Source organism: Macrotis lagotis, chromosome 7 (genome assembly GCF_037893015.1).
Source record: "Macrotis lagotis isolate mMagLag1 chromosome 7, bilby.v1.9.chrom.fasta, whole genome shotgun sequence".
NCBI classification, from domain to species: Eukaryota; Metazoa; Chordata; class Mammalia; order Peramelemorphia; family Peramelidae; genus Macrotis; species Macrotis lagotis.
Genome location: NC_133664.1, coordinates 26726705 through 26743146, shown reverse-complemented (window position 1 = coordinate 26743146; position 16442 = coordinate 26726705). Strand labels below are relative to the sequence as shown.

General features: G+C 39.5%; 1 pseudogene; it reads right to left on the bottom strand.

Moving 5' to 3' along the window:
• The window catches only part of LOC141494009 (serine/threonine-protein kinase Nek10-like), a 244377-nt pseudogene that overhangs the window by 73816 nt on the left and 154119 nt on the right, over positions 1-16442 (bottom strand).

Here is a 16442-nt window from a genome sequence, read left to right as displayed (position 1 = left end):
GAGAAGAGAAGAGAAGAGAAGAGAAGAGAAGAGAAGAGAAGAGAAGAGAAGAGAAGAGAAGAGAAGAGAAGAGAAGAGAAGAGAAGAGAAGAGAAGAGAAGAGAGAGAAGAGAAGAGAAGAGAAGAAAGAGTGTAAGAAAGAAGAAAGGAATGAAGGAAGGAAGGGAGGTTGTTTTTAAACCTTAAAACAAAATGTCAATGTCAGTTATTTTTAGCTAACAACCTCACATCTATTATTTTTGTTTTGTTTTTTGGTTTTTTGCAACGCAGTGGGTTTAAGTGATTTGTTCAAGGCCACACTGCTAGGTAATTATTATGTGTCTGAAGTCCAGTTTGAACTCAAAGCCAGTGCTCTCTCTCTCTCCATTGTGCCACTTAGCAGCCCAACAGCCCCCTCATCTTAAAGAGGGTCACTGTGATTTGCCTTAGTCACATGAGATTTGAACTCATCTTCTGCACCTCCAGGACTCTTTTCTCTCCACCATATTCCCAAGTGCTATGCATATCATTGCAAGTGAAAATTAAGAAATTGGGCCTGAGGATCATAACATAGTGGCACCAGGAACAAAGAAATAATAAAGCCTCAAATTTCAATCTTTTTCATAGAGAAAGCATTAAATGAGGTAATTCTGACTATGGCCTGGTGATGAAATTTCCTGTTGACTGTACAATAAGTTAGGTTGGTTCTAGGCAAGCAAAGACCAGTTGGCTCAGTATGACTAAAATTAACATAGAGATTATGAGAAAAATAGGCAGAACAGATGATGGGGGAAAGCTCTGAGAAAAGCAGCAGCAGCTGTTAATGAAAGGCAGAGATCGCACAAGGGTCCTGCAGTTATACCTGCAAAAACTGAATTGAAGTCATCTTTAAATCCAAATGCTAAACACACCTGCATGCAGATATGCAGACAAAGCCAACAGACAAAGAGCTGCAAGCCCACTGTCAGATTTTAGCTACTGAAAACCTTGGACCACTCAAAGCTGCCTGCTCCCTGTAGCCTGTTACCATGGCAACTGGATGCAGGCAGGCGTGGAGAAACCTTGTTGCCTAAGCAACAGGATAAGGGAAAAACCAGGGGCTTCAGGCTTACAGCATTGGCCAAGATTGCAGGCTCTGGGATGGTATACCCAGACCTGGGCATCTCTCAACTGTATCATGGAAAGATGAACAGTTTGAAGGAAGGTCCCTGAGTGGGGTGCTGGAGTCTCAAGTGCCAGTAGCTTAGGGGACCTGAGTTAAATTAGGGTAATGTCCTTAGCAGAAAAGAAGCAAATTTGTGAATTGCAATTCCTATGAGTGGCCCAGCTAAGCTTGATTGGTGTGTCTCTCATTCAATCTCTCTCTCTCTCTCTCTCTCTCTCTCTCTCTCTCTCTCTCTCTCTCTCTTTGCTTTTATGCTCCCTGACCCACTCCAGGACTCCTAATCACTATTGTTCCATTTCATTTTTAAAGGTAACATTTGGTGATGTATTTTCTCTGTTCAAGGCATTGTTATAAAAATGCATAAGTCGGAGTCCTTGCATATAAAGAATTATGTTTGTATAGGGGATAAAGGGAGATAAGACATGTAGGAATAAATATAATAGTAAGTAAAGTTGATGAGTGCATCAGAGAGGTGGCAAAGATGTGCTCTAAATTTTCCAAGTTGGGAGAGATTATTTCTGGATGGGAGAGCTTGGTGAAGGCATCACAAATAGGATCAGATTAGATTTAATCTCTAAATTAAAACTAGCAATGATCTCTTAATTGACAAATCAATTGAAATGGAGGTGCCTTCCTTTCTGAATGCTTATGATATCCCTCTCTCACTTCTCCTCCCAGCCATGTGAATGCTTCTTATCACGTCCCTCTGAAGAACCAGGCTTCTTATCATGTCTCCCTAACTATGGATAACTCCCCTAGGATCTGTTCCAGACCCCTTTCTCTCTCAATTTTCTTTTTCTTGGTGGCTTCATTAGTCACCTAATTATCACTTTTTTGCTGATGAGTATCAAGTCTACACATCTAGCCCAAGTCTTTTTCCTGAGTTCTAGCTATTCATGACTTCCCCCTGAAGGCTTCACAAGCAAGACAAAATGAACATGTCAAAACAAACTAAACATCTTCCCCCCTAACCCTCACCTCTTCCAGACTTGTTCCATCTGTTCCAAGCACCACCATCCTTCCAGTTACCAATCTTTGCAACCTCATTGTAACCCTTGACTCTTCATTCTCAGAGTCAATAAATTGAACAATCTTATTTCCATCCCCATCTCTACTGATCCAGCTTCAGAGTCTCATCAGACCTATAGTTCAATGAGTTACTGAAACTACTTTCCTTTCTGATACAAAGATGAGTTTGTCCTACTCAAAATGCTATAAGGTGGGCATTTGATTCATTCCTCCACTTCATTTAAGGCTGTTTTATGGGGGAAGAGCTGTTTTTTTCCTGCTTTGGGGCCTTCAAAAGCTTGTGAGGAACTTGCAATTAAGTGCACTTTAAGTTCTGACTTTGATGCTGAAACTAAATGTGAACTGACAAGCAATACATATAATGAATTGACTGTTACAACACTGGGTTCCGTTTCCAATCCTAGCTGCTACCACATCATTGTTACAAGGGATGCTCCAAGGTACAAAGTGAGCTTTTTGTCTTCTGTTGATTCAGGAAGGCAATTATTGCTCTTTACACAGTTGGCTCCTCAAGGACTTAGCTAGTGATAAAGAGTTCACATAATTCAAGATAGGGTAGCTTTATGATCCATCGTAGCAATAGAATTTCTTCAATCTAGACTGTTCTACAGGTGAGAAAGGAGCTGTTTTTTAGCTCCTTTTATAAAATGAAGAATCCTGGGCAATTCAAAGACTGATTCCTTACACTAAGTATCTTAATTTGGATATTAGGTCATCACAAATTACTTAATTTGACATATTTTCTCCATGCACCTATGAATATTTGCTTTCTACCAACCTCTTCCTACCATCCTCTGAAAACATTCTTTTAATTTTAGTGCATAAACAGTTACATGAATAAAAGTCAACAAGATATGTCCTAAACTCTAACTTAATATAAATGATTGGGAATTTTTCTCCCCAGCAGTCAGCCCACTTGTTAATATCCTGACTTTTCAAAGCTTAAGATATTTCCAACAGCTAAAATTCAACAGACCTTCCATGAGATTGCCTTTCTCCTCCAGAAGCACTGAAACTTTGTTTTAATATGCCTGAAACAAATGTATGCACAGAATAGAAATTGCATTTTCTTCTATAAAAAGATGTTTCACATTTGAAGAAATTAGATTTCTATTTCCCAGAATTTTCTATGTGATCAATTTAAAATACTGGAAAGATTCTTAAAAGCATAAGTGGAAAATATAATTAGGGAAAAAATAATCTGCTAGAGTTTGAAAGTAACTTTTTTAACACACTGATTTTGCAATAGAACACCTCTCTGGGGTGTTTTAAATTGTATAAAATATTTTGCTAACAATAATTCTGTGAGGAGAGTAGTTTGAGTATTATTACGCAAGATTTACAGATGAGGAAACTAAGGCCCCAAGACAGTTAAGAGTTTTTGCCTATGATTGCACAACTACTGTGAGAGATGAGATTCAACCTCAGGTCCCCTGACTAAAAGATATCTTTTTTAATCTTTTAAGCATTGTACCAAAATAAGGAAAGTAGACAAAGGGAGAAAAATAAAACTAAAGAAAAAGTACAAAAAATAAAACCAGAAAAAAGTAGAAAAAGAAAATAAACTAAATTATTTGACAGTGAATTGACATAATGTTGGGCAGAAAAAGGTAGCACCATTCCTCATGTAGCAATCATTTTAAAGTCCAGGCTGAGATTGAGCCTTGAAGTTACTAGGTGTTTTAAAATGTTTCCTGCTAAGCAGAAAATATTAAATAGTTGGTTTCAATTCCTTTACAAATGTTTTAGTTTGCAGCATTCAACATATTATTAAGCTAAGGTATCAAATGTGGCCCAAAGCAGATTGAAATGTAATTGAAAAATATTTTACAAAATAGATAAAAATACAGTGGAACATAGATAATATTAAGAAGTTATTTTCTAAGTCAACATTTTGCCCATTTCTACTTGAGTTGGACACCATTGATATAAACAACTCATTGTTTATGAACTTTAGTTTGTATCACTTAAAAAGATTTTAATTTCACACTAGCTTCTTCCTGACTTGGTGTCTTGGAACAGAAAGGGCTTCAATGACCTATCAATGAATGGACTTTGGAAACTCCACCCAGCAGCATAGTTACATGCACTTTGGCTAAGCCCAATAGGGCTCTGGTGACTGATGCATCCTGGCAGTTTTACTATCAAATTCTATTTAGATGGAGTGAAGAACCCATCATGCCTAGTGGAGAGATGAGCTCTGCAAACACTTCATCACATATGACAAATATGTGGCTCCAAATGGAGCTTCAATGGCCACATGAAAAACTTCCAGACTCAGCCATACAAGTTGATGAACATAGAGATCACCTCTTGGGCTGGTGGATTAATGAGTTAGAAACAGCAAATGGAAGGAAGGAGAGGCAAGGATCAGCTGGGCTCCTAAGGAGAATGACTACAATTTCCCTACAGATCAGGTTCTTGGTCTACTCATTGACTCAGTCCTCTCTAAGGACACTATATAAACAGTAAAATTCACTGGAAAACAATGACCCAAGCTAATAATTACTGGGATCAAAATTAGTCTAGCTCCTGATCCAGGATGGATAGTAAAATTCCTTAATGTTTCCTTGGCAGTTCCTGTATTTACTGGTAGAAATAGTCAAAGCCATCCAACTTTAAGATCGGGCAATACAATGGTAATATGATGGCTGGAACACTGCACAAAAGACATCTGCTTTGCCTTTCTTCTGTCCCAAGGTAGTAGAGTGGCACAATGGCAGATGGCTGAGCCTGAAGTCATGAAGACACAGCTTCAGAACCAACCTCAAACATTTACCAGTTCTGGTACCCTGAGCAAGTCACTGAATTTCTGTCTCCTTTTCCTCAAATGTCAGATGGGTATAAGACTAGCACCAACCTCACAGGACAGTTATAACGATCAAATGAAACTATATTTGTCAAACATGACCTTCCCCAGCATATACCAGCTCAATATATGTTGTTCCTTTCCCTTTGCTCCAGTTTCATCAGGTTGGAATTTGCCATTGGAAATCATGGAATGGCTCAGATGGTCTTTGATGGAGGATTACCAAAGGTTGACTCTTTCAAGGGTCTTGAGCTCAAGTTGCTGGAGTTGACTGAGGTGTTGAGTTCATCTTCTAATTATTACAAATATAAGTCTGTACAATGAGAGGAGACAGGAGTGAATTATGGAAGAGAAAACCCGAGAACAGATGGTGGCATTGATACAGATGCCCTCATCTTTCTCCATGTTCTCCAAGTTGAAGTAGTCATCAAACAAGATCTCATCACAGGCTTGGTCATCTTCTTTCCCACAGGGTGCCTGAAACCTCTCTTGTGGAGGCCAGTGGTTTTGGAAAACTCACTTTTCAAGCTGGCACTGCCACTGATGCTGATGCTCAGGCTGGCTTTCTCAAAGTTCGTCTGAAAAGCAATATACAAGAGCTGATGAGTTTCTTTAATGAGTGCTCTCCCAAGGGAGAATGTGGTACAAAAATCATTTCCAAAAGCATTCTCAGCTTGCATCAACCCAGGGATGATTCTATCCTTCCCGCTCTGGGCTCCCGTAGCTCTCCATACTTCTCCTAAATATTTCTTCCTCACTGGCATCCCTCACCAGTTACTCTCTTCACCATCTATCCTTGGAAGTCTGCAATGGGGCAAACTGGACTGACTACACATTAACCAAGACTAGGTCTTCCTTCCTATGGCAAGGTAATTCATTTGCAACTAGTGATTCCTGTGTCAGAAAGATTTGAGTTCAAATCCAGCTCAGACACTTACTAGCTGTGTGACCCACTTAACCTCATTTCTAACATGGCTACCTTCTTCCCAAGGTTACTGTGAGGATAAAATGAAAGAAAATGTGTAAGGAACCAAAAAACAAGTACTGAGCACAACGCTGAGACATATAAACCCTTACTCTCTTCTCTCTTCCCTTCAGCTCTTTTTCATACTTATCACAAAAGATAAAATTAAGAGTTTTTTTGCCCATAATGGCATAACTAATTGTCAGAGATGAGATTCAAACTCAAATTGAATCCCTGACTTCATCTATACTGCTTTAATGAGAAAATTAAGACCATTCAATGTGAATTCTTTCAATGCTTCCTCTCTCCAATTATTTTAATTTTTCATAATAGATTTACCTATTTCCTTTCCTTCAGATTTGGAAGAGAGATAGATCTCATTCCTTGTTGAAAACAAATCTTTCCATCTAGAGATACTCTTGAACCTATTTCCTCCTGCCTTGTCTTTGACCTTGATCTACCAATCACTTCTCACATGTCAGTGTCGATAATCTATCTCCCTATGATTCTGGACCCTGCCCACATTCCACTTCCAGCCTGCAACTGTGCCAAGGTCTTCCAAATAGAGTCTGCCTAATTACTTTCCAAATACTCCTCTAGATCTCTTCCGCCATAGTGGTGAACTCCTAGAAGGAGTGATGGGCTGGCTAACTGCCAACTCACCCCATATGTGACCACCCTCTTGTTCCTTGGACATTTTACAATATGACCTCTCTCTTGCTACGACTTTATAGGAAAAATAAGCTCTCTGATCTCCAGCCTTCCAGGAACAGCCCATGGGGTGCCTGTGTCTCTGGGGGTGCTGTTCCTGGCAGATGAAGCAGTATCCACACCCCCCCCCAACTCAGGTATCACCAAGCACAATTTGGAAAATCAGCAGGAAAATTTTTCCAGAGTGAGCCTGGAGCCCAGGCCAGTGCAGCCCTGGCCTGGAAATGAAAGCAGGGTCCTATAGAGGGGCCCAGAAGGGAGCCACCAGCAGGGAGCTGTCCAGCAGGGATCCTCCAGCAGGGAGCTTCCTAGCAAGGAGCTGCCCAGCAAGGAGTCTCCAGCAGGAAGCCAGCCAGCCAGCAAAGAACTGCCCAATTGGGAGTCAACCACCCAGTATGGAGCCAGCCACACAGCAGGGAGCTGCCCAGCAGGGAGCTTCTCAGCAGGAAGCCTCCAGCAGGGAACCAGCCAGCAGGGAACCTCCAGCAGGGAGCCAGCCACCAAGCAGGGAGCTGTCCAGCAGAGAATTGCTCAGCATGCATTTTCCAGCAGGGAACCTCCTAACAGGGAATTATCCAATAAGGAGTCATCCAGGGAGCCTCTAGCACGGAGCCACTCAGCAGGGAGTCATCCAGCAGGAAGCCATCCAGCAGGGAGCTGAGGGGCTGCTTCCAGAATGCTCAACCCATGGACAGTAAGGGGGTGGGGGGAAATTGTGGAGGTCTCTCTGCTATCCCTGAGGCAGGACTCTGCTGCTTTGCCCATACTGGGCATACTGGGACCATTCAGGTCCCAGTCTAGGTTCCCTATTGCCACAAAGAGCAGGGACCCTCCTCACAGCTCCAGGGCAGAGAGCAGCACAGACCAGGAGATCATAAGATCTTGAAGTAAATGAAGTCCCTGGCAGGGGTGAGGAGTGTTCCAATAACACTCATAGCTTGGAAAGTATGTTAGAACCAGGTCATAGGCTGGGAAATGAGTAAACAACAGAAAAAAAAGAATCTGATCATAGACAATTACTTTGGTCCCGTAGAAGACCAAAATACACACTCATAAAATGACAAAATAAAAGCTTTTTTTAAAAATTCAAGAAAAATAGGAATTGATCTCAGGCTATGGAAGAGTTTAGAAAAGACTTTGAAAATCAAATGAGGGATATAGATGAAAAATTGGGAAGAGAAACTTGAGAGAAACAGGAAAATCATGAAAATCAAATCAGAAGCTTGATGAAGGAGATATAAAAATACAGAAGAAAATAACATCTTAAAAACCAGTTTAGGTTAAATCAAAAAAAAGCTGTGCAAAAGATCAATGAGAAGAAGAATGCCTTAAAAAGCAGAATTGCCCAGACAGAAAAGGAGATAAGAAAGATCTCTGAAGAAAACAACTTCAAATGTAGAGTGGACCTAAGGGACACTGATGACTTTGTAAGAAATCAAGGAACAATAAAACAAAACTAAAAGAATGAAAAAACCAGAAGAAAATGTGACATATCTCATTTGAAAAACAACTGGCCTAGAAAACACATCCAAGGGAGATAATTTTAAAATTATTGGACTATCTGAAAGTCATGACCAGGAAAAAAGGCTAGATTTCATTTTTCAAAAGTTTCTCCAGGAAAATTGCCCTGATATCTTAGAAGCAGAGAGTAAAACAGAAATTGAGGAATCTACTAATCACCTCCTCAAAGAAGAAAAAAACTCCCAGCAATATTATAGCCAAATTCCAAAACTTCAAAGTCAAAGAGAAAATGCTATAAGTACCCAGAAAGAAACAATTCACATATCATAGCATTACAGTCAGGATTAAACAGAATTTGGCAGCATCTAAATTAAGGACTCATAGGGCTTGGAATATAATATTCCAGAAGGGAAAAGAGCTTGGATTATAACTGAGAATAGACTCCCCAGCAAAACTGAATGTCCTCTTTCAGGGGAAAAAGATGGATTTTCCATGAAACAGGGAACTTTTAAACTTTCCTGTTGAAATGAGCAGAGCTGAACAGAATTTGATCTTCAAGGACAGGACTCAAGTGAAGCATAGAGAGGGTGTACAAGGACTTACTATGAGGAACTTAATGATGTTGAACTGCTCTATTCCTACATGCGAAAAAGATACTGATAACTCATATAAACCATCTCAATTAATAAAACAATTAAAAGGAGTATATATAGACTCCATCCTCAGGAGGGAGCTGGATATGAAGGTATAATATAGTAAAATAAATGGAGTCAGAGTTGTAATAAAGTACTGGGAGAGAGAGAAATGAGAGTTAAAATAGGCTTAGAAGTTTCACATAAAAAAGTCAAGAAAAAAGTTTTTGCAATGGAGTGGAAGAGGGGAAGGTGAGAGGGAATGAGTGTGCCTTAATTCTTACTAGAATTGACTTAGAAAGGAAACAACACACACACACTTAATAGGGTGTAGAAATCTCTCTTACCCTACAGGAGAAATGAGAGGAAGGGGATAGGAGAAAGGAGATAGGGGGAGGGGAGGGAGGTATAGGTGATAGAGGAGAGGGAAGAGCATGGGAGAGGATGGTCAGATACAGAACACTTTTTTGAGTGCATTTTGCAAGGCAGAGGGGTTGGATAGCCTGCCTGGGTCCATACAGCTGGGTGGTTGTTGGCGTTTGGGGGTCAGATTTGGGCATGGGTCCTTCTGGTTCCAGGAATGGTGATACGTTCACTAAACCTCTCAACCGCCTCACAACACACTTTTAAGGAGTGATGAAGTGAATGGAAAGAGAGAATAGAATAAATGAGATTGGGGAGGAATGGGTGAAGGGAAAACAATTAGCAATAGTAACTTTGGGAAACATATTGAAGTAATTTCTCTGATGGACGTATGATAAAATATGCAATCCATCTCAGAGATAGAGTTGTTGGTATCTGAACTCAGACTGAAGTACAAAGGTTTTCCTTTTTACTCTCACTTTATTTTTATGAGGCTTTTCTATTTTTGTAGGGGACAAGGGGAATTATGTTTACTTTTACAACAAGACTATATATTAGTACTATGTGAACAAATAAATAATTTTTAGAAAAAGAAAAATTCTTTCAAAGGTGAGAGAGTGACACTAATGACCTCTTCATCATCAAGTCCAAGAGTCATATTTCAGTCCTTGCCCTCTTTGACATCTGCACCAATTGTAGTTTACCAATTGCTTCCTGATACCCTTTAATCTTCCATAACCTTGCTCTCTCTGACCATTGCTACCATGGCTCCTTGGCTGGCTTCTATTCTCCTGCTGTCCTTCAAATGGGCATGCCCCCAAACTTTGTCCTAGAGCCTCTTCTTTTCCCTCTCTATATTCTCTCTCGATGATCATATCTAAAAATCCAAGAATGATTAAAATTGTAAGTTGGAAATGACCCCTGAAACCATCTGTGCCTTAACTAAAACTCCTTCTATGATATACTTAACAAATGATCATCCAACTTTTGTCTGAAAAATCTCTAAGGAGGGGAAGGCCCCTTAAACTTTCCCATATTGGAAGCCTAACTCTATAGTCTTCATGCATCGCAGCTATCTCCTCTAATAGCTTCAGTTAGATAACTCTTTACAGATGGCTCTAGGCCAGTATTTCCAACTGACTCCCAGATATTCTTTGAACATCTCAAAATGAACATGCCTAAAACTGAACTCATCATCTTTCTTCTTCAAACTGCAGCCACTGCCCCACCTCCATGACCATCACACCCCTGTTTAATTCTAGGCAACCTCATAATTTAGAGTTTTGTAATATCTCTAATGATGGAGGCTTTTTCCTCTTTGCTATCACCACCAAAGCTTGGGGGATCCTTCTCCTGGTCTCACCTATACTAATTTAGTAGCACCTGTTCATCTTGATATCAACCTATTCTCAACTCTGTTGCTCCAGTAATGACCCAAATGAATTTCTAGGATAGTTCCATTCTTCTACCTAAAATCTTTCAAGAGTTCCCTTCAGTGAAATAAAAAAAAACACTTAAGAAAAAAACCCTATGCCTGTCAGTGGCATTGCAGGCCCACCATCATCTGGCTCTAAACAGTCTTCCAGCCTTTTCCTTTTGCCTAAAATGTCAACACTAGAGACTATACATGGCTGTTTCTTAAAACTGCATAGACATAATAAGAAAAAAAATAAAGGGTAGCTCCAAACACACTGCAGGCTTCAAAGTCTTTTAGAGGTAGAAAAATTCTAATAGATTTTGTTTTTTGCAGCTCAGTAGACAAGACATTCCTTGTTTGAAACAAAAGGTCTCTTAATGCTTTCCACACTTGTCTTTCATCAGACTCTGTGTTCACAAGTCTTGCTCTGCTGTGGTTCTGAAACCATCACTGAGGTGATATGAAAATTGTCATGAAAGAATCTATTAATGAAGACATAGGCAGGGCTTGAGCAAAAGAAGACACAGGAAGAAAGAGAAGAAGGTCAAGAGACCAAGAAAACAGGAAGATGGGGAAGGGGAGGGGGAGAGAGAGAGAGAGAGAGAGAGAGAGAGAGAGAGAGAGAGAGGTGTCTGTATAGAAGAGCATTTTAAACCATTGCCTCACCTACTATGCTCTGACCTTATAAATGGTCACCTTCATCTGTCATGCTCTGAACTGTTCACTTGAGAATAGCAGCCACTTTACATGCTGTCAAGAATTTTTTTTTACCAAATATCCATACTTGCTAGTAGTTTATTTTAAAAGAAAGTCACTGAAAAAAAATATATATATATACACATATAAATGTCAGATGATAGACATAGGAAATAGATATATGACCTCATGCCCATAAAGGTAAGGATAGCCTTCCACCAATAGAGGTTGGCACACTCTCCACAACCCAAAGACTTATTAGAGAATTACCCAAAGCACAGACATAGTTGTGCCTAGGATCCCACAGCTAGTCTGTATCAGAAGCAAGACTTGAACCAAAGTCTTCCTGGCTTTAAGATAGGATCTCCAGGCACTACATGATGACTTGTACTATAGCATTTTTATCATGCTTTAAGGTGTTGCAAAATGCTTTGCATATATTTTCTTGTTTAACTTTCACAATAACACTGTGAGGTAACTGCTATAACTATCCCACCTTACAGATGAGGAAACTGAGGCTGAGTGGCTTGCCCAGGATCACATAGCCAGTAAGTGAGTAAGCAAGATTCAAACTCAGAATTTCCTGACTTCCCATTCAATACTCAATCCACTACCATTAAGCTTTCTCCAGTTGTCTCCTGTGATGACATTTTATATCGCAGTCAGATTAGAGTATTTGCTAAAAGCCAGTGACCACTTAATATATTTTCTGTGTTGCATGTTATTGTCATGAATGTCTTATCAGGTCCCTTAAAAGCTGATTATTGGGGTAAACAAAACACCTTTTGATTTTGGAGTTGAGGAACTACCTTTTATTTTTTTTTAAAACACAACTTCTCCTTTTTATGGACTCATATAATTTAGAATAGAAAGAACGCTCAAGCCCATCTTATCCAAGAATCCTTAACTATTTTTGCATCATGGAACCCATGGGTCTAGGACACCTTCTCAAGAATAATCTTTTTTCGATAAATATACTAAATAAAATAAAATAAAAGAAGGTTACAAATATACTAATTATACTGAATATTCTTTTCCCTGTTCATGTTCATGGACATCCCTCCCCTGCTGGCATCTGTCTGCAGACACTATGCTAAGTCTTACCCTCTCATTTGAGAAATGAGATAGTGGAGATTCAGAGAAGGATTGGCTTAAACCCTCCTCATCTCACCATTCCTTCTGCAAAACAGATATCTCTAGACCTAGATCTCCCATTGCTGCCTCTAAATGATTCCGGATATTGTTAAGATTGTTTCAGAAGAAGACTCTACCATCTTTCTCAGGATATCATTTCAAAAGCTTAGGAAGAAATTGCTCAGGCTGGTGGGTCAAATTTGATTAGATAAAATCCACTAGGGATGACTGAGAAGTTGATATTCAGGTTTAAAATCTTCCCCATGGGTGACTTGGGTATAAAATATGGCATGTGAACAAAAGGACTGTGGACGCAATATAGGAAGGAGCTCTAATGGAGTTAGAGAGGTTAGGGAATCCATTTCTCTTCTTCTCCTAAATATATCAGAAGGAATGTGAGGTCTTTGCAAAGAATGGCACCTTGGACATCACAGATTAGTCACTGGAAGCCAAGGATCAGCTGGGACGCAATACATATTAGGACTGGTGCTCTGAGAGTGAAGCAAGAGGCTCTTGGCCTTTGGAGTAAAAGCCACAGAGGTCAGAAGAGAGGCGTAACAAGACTGGTTAGACCACCTGTGCCTTCCAGAAATGGAGGGCCACCAATGTGGCACCTCTATCACAGAGATGAGACAAGGCCATCACTGCCACCATTAGAGGAGCATGCCCATCAGCCACGTGTAAGGTGAAGCCTCCTGACATTGAGCTCAGACTCAGAATGTTACATTTTCAGTTGAGCAGCTCCTGACAGTAGCACAATGGCATTATCCAAATTAGTTGCCACAACTGGCAGCAAACTCAAAAGGCATATTTTATTAAAAAAACAGCACAATTAAAAAGAAACAGTCCAGGCCGATAGCTTGACAGAGGAAATTCCAATAATGGGTTTCCATGAAAATGTCTGCATTTCTCTGCACATTGCCTCCCAGTAGGAAAATCACTTCCAGGAGAGGTGGGTTTCTATTTGGAGCCATCTCCCGCTCCCCTGTTCTTCTGCCATTTGAGCCTTGTGGGCACAGATATGTGGGGATGTCAGGTGTTTGGCAGGGATCCATTTGGCAAAGAAGGATCTTTGAATCCTGGTATCCACTTTCCAGTGTTTGAATGGGTGACAGCACAGAAAAAAATGTTAACTGGTAAAGGATCATTACTGTGGCTTTTGAGTAGAGAAAGAATCCCTCAGCAAAACAGTCCAGATTCTGGAAGACTGACTGATGGTTAGGGAGGAGAGGAAAGGTTTAGACAATCGTAGCACACCCAAGCAGGTAATGACTCCAAAGGAAAGGGGTGCTCACCCAAGTCCCTTGTCTCCTCTTCATCCCCAACCAAGAGTGGGAGATGGCATCAGATAGGAAGAGGCAAAGGCTTTCTACAACAAGTCACCCTACCAGTCTTTCCAATCTAGGAGGAAGGAAGATGTCAGAGGACCATGTAATCCCTCTGGATGCCCTGGACCTAGATCTCCATCACTGAAGGGAAGTTTTTAAGCATTTCCTTTTTTGAGTTGTTTGGGTATTACCACTACTCCTACAGAATCCCTAATGTCCAGAGGCATCTTCCTTTCTTGGCACTCCAGGGTCAGAGAATCTAATGTTCTTTAAATTAGATTAGACAATCAAGGAAGGACATTTTGGGGGCGCTGAAATTTAGGACTGGCTAAAGATTCAGGATCAAATTACAAAAGAAAAGCATTCATTCAAGTGTGGATCTTTATTGCAGTTTTATTCCAGAGTGTTTTTCTTAACATTAGATTTATTAAGAATCCTTAAAATGGCTATTTATAGTGAAAAATATTAATTTTATACCACTATCTAATTATGGTGTCACTTTCATCATGATGCCATTGCAATTAGAACTGCTTGGAAAGATTGGTACATATTACAGAACTGTCAGCAAATAAAAGAAATTCATGAACATGAATGTCATTGAGATACTGAGGATGAAAATTTAAATGAAAAATATGTATCAAATGTCAAAATTACCATGTTCAGTCACTTTAAAAGTTTGCCCTCCTTCGTTCTAAATTTGTATCTAAAGTGGATCCTTGATCTTTCTTACTTCTAAAGGAGTTTCATCATCACCATCATCACCATCATATCATCATCATCATCATCATCATCATAATCATCATCATCTTCTTTGTTTTCACCATCACCACCACCACCACCATCACTGTCATCACTATCAGCACAATCATCTACTTCATTGTCCTAAGCACCATCATCTTCATCATTATCACCATTATCATTTTACTGCTATCATTACACCATCATCATATTTTTCCATTATCACCACCACCCCAATCAGCTTGTTCATTATCATCATCACTATCTTCATTTTGATCATTACCACTATCATCATTACACCACCATCATCTTCATCATCTTCATCAGCACCATTACTAGACTATCCTATGAATCAGACTTATTTGCTTTAGTTCAGTAGTGTACCAAATTTGGTTAAACTCAATCATCTCTTTTACTTAGGGAAAAAGCAGATTTAAAAAATGAGAAAAAAATAAGTGATCAAGGAGAAATAAATATCTTAACTTTAGTTTGGCCAATTCACCATATGCACTTAACTGTGCAAGACACAAAAGAACATAGTTTTAGACTGACTGCCAATCCAGTGACTAAGAAAGATACAGAAAACCTGATGGTTCAAATGGAATACAGTTTGAAAAAAGAAATTCAATTTTCTACAAGCATTCATAGAATCACCGACTATTAGACCTCAAAAGGAACTCCAAAATTTGATTAAAATAAGGCTCTGAGAGGCCAAGACAATGGGTCTAATGGGATCATATATTTAGGAAGGCAGCTGACACAGGACTTGAGTCTGGAGTAGGTTCTTTTCCACATTTACTTCTCTAACATATAAGTAGAAGATGCTCAAACACCAAGTCAATTTTACCAACAAGATGAAGGTAAATGAAAACACAATTCCAGAGAATCCTGAGGCTTCATATATGTGAAAAACTAAGACTTCACAGATATCTGCACACTGACTATACCAGGAATGATTTTTTATAGGTTTTTTTTTTTTTTTGCGAGGCAAATGGGGTCAAGTGGCTTGCCCAAGGCCACACAGCTAGGTCATTATTAAGTGTCTGAGGTCAGATTTGAACCCAGGTACTTCAGGGCTGGTGCTTTATCCACTGCATCACCTAGCCACCCCCAGGAATGATTTTTTTTAAGTTTTTCTTTTGAAAGCTGAAATTCTAACTGATGTCAGAGTTTTTCTAGTAGGTTTTACTCATCACACCAACCCCCACATTTTGTGCTTGTGTTAGTATAGGAGAGAATTATAAGCAACCAAAAAAATGATTTCCACAAATGTGTGCCTCTTATAATATGCTATTTTATACATGGTTTCATTTAATATTTTTCCTATGTTTATCAGAGAATTGTGGATAAACCTTGAGGAAAATGATCAGCAATTTTGAAGCTCATATTAACTGAGTGATAAAAGAACAAGTTTAAAAGTCAAACAGAAAAATCCAAAACCTTGTCCAAAGAAACAACTAATGGGAATATTAATTAATTTGTGAATGTTGAGTTTCGAAGGCAAATGGAAATTTTACTTTTTTCATAGTTCATTTATTTGTTTTTTCAACTACATGCAATTGTAGTTTTTACCCATTCATCTTTTTTGGCAAGGTTTTGAGTTTTATGTTTTTCCCCCTCCCCCCTCCCTTCCCTCTCTCTAAAAGAAAGCCAGTCTAATAGAAGCCATACAGTTATAACCATGCTAAACACAGATCCACATTTATTATGCATGGAGATTGTATAAGAAAAAGTAGCTGATGATACCATTGGACCCAGAGAGCTGGGGCTCAAGTCAAGAGGACCTGGGTTCAAATCCAGACTCAAACACTCACCATCTGTCTGACCATGGACAAGTCACTTCCCCTCTACCTGCCTCAATTTCATTATCTGTAAAGTGAAGGTTATAAAAGTAGCTATACCTCCCAGGAATGTTATGAGGATCCAAGGACAGAATATTTTTAAGTAATTGGCATGGTGGCTGGCCCAAGGAAGTTGTTTAAAAAGGGCTGGTTTTCCACCCTTCTTATAAGAACT